Source organism: Suncus etruscus, chromosome 1 (assembly GCF_024139225.1).
Source record: "Suncus etruscus isolate mSunEtr1 chromosome 1, mSunEtr1.pri.cur, whole genome shotgun sequence".
NCBI classification, from domain to species: domain Eukaryota; kingdom Metazoa; phylum Chordata; class Mammalia; order Eulipotyphla; family Soricidae; genus Suncus; species Suncus etruscus.
In genome coordinates this window covers 84,170,093-84,175,050 of record NC_064848.1, presented here as the reverse complement: position 1 = coordinate 84,175,050, position 4,958 = coordinate 84,170,093, and the positions used below count along the sequence as shown (strand labels likewise).

General features: G+C 38.5%; 2 non-coding genes across 2 annotated transcripts; both read right to left on the bottom strand.

The window, feature by feature from the left end:
- Positions 1 to 1,892: 1,892 nt before the first annotated feature.
- LOC126028172 (U1 spliceosomal RNA) lies at positions 1,893 to 2,056 on the bottom strand. The gene has a single exon (XR_007502396.1). It is a non-coding gene; the product is annotated as a U1 spliceosomal RNA (small nuclear RNA).
- Positions 2,057 to 4,413: 2,357 nt separating this feature from the next.
- On the bottom strand, positions 4,414 to 4,519 carry LOC126027246 (U6 spliceosomal RNA). Its single transcript, XR_007502232.1, has one exon. It is a non-coding gene; the product is annotated as a U6 spliceosomal RNA (small nuclear RNA).
- Between the last annotated feature and the right edge of the window lie 439 nt (positions 4,520 to 4,958).

The window sequence follows — 4,958 nt, the reverse complement described above, 5'->3', positions numbered from 1 at the left end:
GGTGTGTGCTTCCTTAATAATGGAGACATTCATGTTGAATGCAGTGACAGGGATCCATATGGTATGCCAGGAATCAAACCCAGGTTAGCCAAATGCAAGGTTAATGCCCTACCTACTGTATTATATAGCTCCAGCCCCTCAACATCAGTCTTCTTTTTTTGGGGGGGGTCCACACCAGGCAGCCCTCAGGGGTTACTCCTGGCTCTACGCTCAGAAATCGCTCCTGGCACACTTGGGGGACCATATGGAATGCCAGGATTCGAACCACTGACCTTCTGCATGCAAGGCAAATGCCTTACCTCCATGCTATCTCTCCAGCCCCTCAACATCATCAGTCTTAACCATAATTTTGGATTTTAATAAAAGCAAAGGAAGCAAAAGCAGAAATACACAGTGGGATTGTATTAAACTAGAAAAACCTCTAAATATATAATCAAAATATCTGGTTGAAAGAAAGTTGCAAATCATATATTTAATAAGTGGTCAATATTAAAAAATTAGAACTCATACAACACTATAGCTTTTTTTTTTAATCTGATTTTAAAATCAACAGGGGACAAATGAATCAGTTAAAGAGTTAATGAGCTGGGGCCAGAGAGATAGCATGGAGGTAAGACATTTGTCTTTCATGCAGAAGGTTATTGGCTCAAATCCCAGCATCCCATATGGTCCTCCGAGTGTGCCAGGAGCGATTTCTGAGCATGGAGCCAAGAGTAACTCCTGAGCGCTGCCGGGTGTGACCCAAAAACAACCCCCCCCAAAAAAAAAATTAATGAGCTGGGAGAGAACCTGGGGTCATTGGTGGAGGGAAAAGGTTACAGAGTGGTGGGAGCCCTGTATGCCTGAAATCCTATTTCTTTTTTTTTTTTAAATATAATTTTTATTTTGCTCATAGTGGTTTACATGTTGTTGACAATAATATTTTAGTTAAATATTTACATAATATCAGGGGGGATTCCCATCACCAAATTGTCCTCCCTACACCTCCGTTTTTGTCTTATCTCCCGTATCCTCTTCCCTCACCCCCAGGGCTGCTAGAATATGTGGTCCCCTATGTACCTATCCTACTACATAGTAGTCTTGCATCTGATTGGTTAGGTGCCTCCCTAATTTCCCCCTCTAACTGGGAGGCAGGCCTAGCTAATTAAATTTGCGTGGTTTGGTTTGAAGAAGAGAAAAGTAGTAAACTGGGGTAAAAGTCTAATACTCCGAAAGTGGGCAGAGTCCTTCTAGAGGCTCTTATCATCGATTTGAGGGGTGAAGGAGAAAAAAGAAAATGAAACATTCCATCAGTACAAAAAAAAAAAGTGTCCAATATCCAGTGAGGACTCCAACGATAATGGTAAGCACCACACACACACACAAAACAAAACAAAAAACAACAACAAACAAACAAAAAACTGCCATGGTCTTGAGATAAGAAACATGACATAGCCCATAAAGAAAGAAAAGAAAAGAAGAAGAGAGAAAAATAGGTATATCTGGGGACAACAGCTTCAATTGAAGCTGAAATTCTATTTCTAAACAACTTTAGGAATCATAGTATCTAAATAAAAATATATAACTATATATTTTTAAAGTATATATTTAAAAATAGTAGGGGATAAGATGGGAAGTGGCACAGTGATTGGGGCACATGTTTAGTATGAGACTGATCTAGGCGTAAGTACCCATACCATAATGGCCAGTCCCCCAAGCATCACCAGGAGCAAATGTGAAGGTCCCTAGCATCTCCAGGATAGCCTGGGTATCGCCTTAACACAGGGTTCATTCTGCTTTATATTCTCAGGTACTTACATTTTTCTCCATATCCTACCACCACTTGTTTTTAACTTTTTGACAATAGCCCATTCTCACAGCTCTGATGTAATAGCATAGTGATTTTTTTTTTCCAGGAGAGAGCGTGCGCACAGTCCCCCACTACCACAAATTATGCAGTCGAGTTTCCCACATTTGGGGAAATTGCAGAGGTCAGCACACCTGGAGTGCAATGAGTGAGCCTCGCCCTGGGAAAACCACCTTCATGATCATGGTATCTCCCCTGCCAGGTAAGTATAGCATAGTGATTTTTATTTGCATTTTCCTAGGACTAAGTGAGGGTGAGCATTTTTTTTTTTCATGTGTCTGTAGGCCCTTTGGAGAAGTATCTATTCATATCTTTTGCTTGATTTTTTCAAATTTCATTCGTTGTTATTTTTGTTGCTCAGTTGTATGGGCTCTTTAAATATCCTAGATATTAATTCTTTGTCAGATGTATGGTATTTATGTAATATTCTCTTCCATTCAATCAATTTAGTAAAGATTGATCATCATACTTCACTGTGGCACAGCTTTTCAATTTGATGCAGTCTTGCTTGTCTATTTTTGTCATTGGTGTCAATCTTAAAAGATGTCTCTAAGATCTCTAAGGTTGAATGAATTGTCAATGTTTTCCTCTATCTAATATCTTGAACGAATATATTCTTAATAGACTCTAGCTATATATTTGTCATGTAAACAAAGTCTACTAACAACTAGACTTAAAGCTAAGATATATAGGGTTAACAAATCTCTGATGCCATAGGTTATATAGAAGAAAATAATTAATTGGATGGAGAGAGAACTCTTGGTCTGAAACTTGGATCATTCTTGAGTATGTCTGCCCTTTGGCAGATAACTTAATCTTTCTAAGACTCAGTCTCATTATTTTAGTAAGGTAAGACAGCACCTCAGAGAAAGTTCCTATAAAAATAGAACCAAACAAGTAATCATTTGCTGAGCTCCTACACTTCGCCAGGTTTTTAATGTATGTACAATAGTTTATAAAAATTCTGCATAAAACTGTGCTACTGTCTTTCCTTGCATTGAGAAATTCAGCTTGATCTAGGTGTGAAAGGTGGGTAGATTTTTTTTTACTTAGAGAGATGAATAAGAAAGACAAAAGAGAATATGTGTGGTCACAAATAAAAGAAAGCAAAAAGAATGTGCAGAGAAAAACAGTATCTTCACAAGACTGAGGTTACTTAGGGCCAACAGTAGCTGGAAAAAGTTTGGCACCTTCAGAGTCGTGAAGGTCAAGCTAAGGAATTTGAAATTCATGCCTTAGAGTTAAAAATAGCTGTATAATGGGGCCGGAGAGATGGCATGGAGGTAGGGCTTTTGCCTTGCATGCAGAAGGATGGTAATTCGAGTCCTGGCATCCCCGAGCCTGCCTACTGCTGTGCTATTTCTCTGGCCCCCTTAGCTATATGTTTAAGCAAGTCACTTAACCTCTCTAAACTCTTAGTTTCTTGTTTATATAATATACTAAAATTTACAAGTCAAGTTCCAAGCATAGTTATTTATTAGTGAAAGATGCTTTATATACATATATAAATAGGTTGATATGAAGGACACAGACTAAAATTTTTTATAATTTACTCACTATGTAGACTATATTAGAGGCTGGGAGAATAGTTAAAAGAGAATGACTGTAATCTTGAAATTCTGGCAGACACCCAAATTTAGAAATCAGAAGACTTAAAATTAGAAATTTAGATAATATTTTAGTATAGACTGTAGTTAAGTATCTTTTAGACAAAACAAGAAAAATTTATTCTGGGGGACAGAAATAACATAGGAACTAAATCCAAGAAAAGGCAAATGGGACTGAAATAATAATTCAAAGGGGGGTATATCTTTTCTTGATTTATAATTTGTTTTCATTTTATATCACAAAATGATATCCTGAATATTTGTAGGTAGCACAAATAACTTAGAAATTACTTAGTATGATGTAGTATTAAAAGAGAATAGGATTAGAAAGAAAAATCATAAGCTATAAAGAGTAACAAAATGTCAAGTAATGCTGTATAGAAATTTTAAGACAAAAGAAACTGAGAGACCAGAACTTATCGATAAAGTAATCTGAAGTGATTTTTAGAAAATGGGTAAGGCTATACACGCAGTAATATATGTATTTATGTACATACATATGTACATGCATGACTATGGAGATTGTAAAAGATCCAGGAGAGACTGTGGAGATAGAAAGGTTTGGATGGGGCTGGAGCAGTGGCTCAAGCGGTAGGGCGTCTGCCTTGCACGCGCTAATCCTCCAGCGTCCACTCTGGTCCCCAAGCCAGGAGTGATTTCTGAGCGCATAGCCAGGAGTAACCCCTGAGCGTCATTGGGTGTAGCTCAAAAACAAAACAAAAACAAAAAACAGTTAGGAAATGATTTTTAAAAATATGGAACGCAGGGCCCGGAGAGATAGCACAGCGGCGTTTGCTTGCAAGCAGCCGATCCAGGACCAAAGGTGGTTGGTTCGAATCCCGGTGTCCCATATGGTCCCCCGTGCCTGCCAGGAGCTATTTCTGAGCAGACAGCCAGGAGTAACCCCTGAGCACCTCTGGGTGTGGCCCCCCCAAAACAAACAAACAAACAAACAAACAAACAAAAATGGAACGCTTCCAAATTTGCGTGTTGACCTTGCGCAGGGGCCATGCTAATCTTCTCTGTATCGTTCCAATTTTAGTATATGTGCTGCCAAAGCGAGCACAATTATTTTTTAATTTACACCAGGATTTTGTAACATTGGCATTTATAATATATTGTGAAAGATAATCTTTTATTTTTTTTAAGAAGGGGATGATGGGGCCTTTCCTTTTTTTTTTAAATAAAGTAAACACTTGGGGGCCAGAGAGATAGCATGGAGGAAGGGCTTTTGCCTTGCATGCAGAAGGACAGTGGTTCAAATCCTGGCATCCCATATGTCCCCCGAACCGAGCCAGGAGTAACCCTCGAGCACTGCTGGGTGGGACCCAAAAACCAAAAAAAAAAAAAAAAAAAAAAAAGTAAACACTTAGCAGACTCCTGGTCTCTGCTTTAATATGCCAGTATCAATCTTGCCAATTTTCTTCTAACCAAAATGTCTGAACCAAAAATGTCTTTTGACAAGCCCCAGGGACAAAATCATTTCCTGAGAATCAATGGTATAG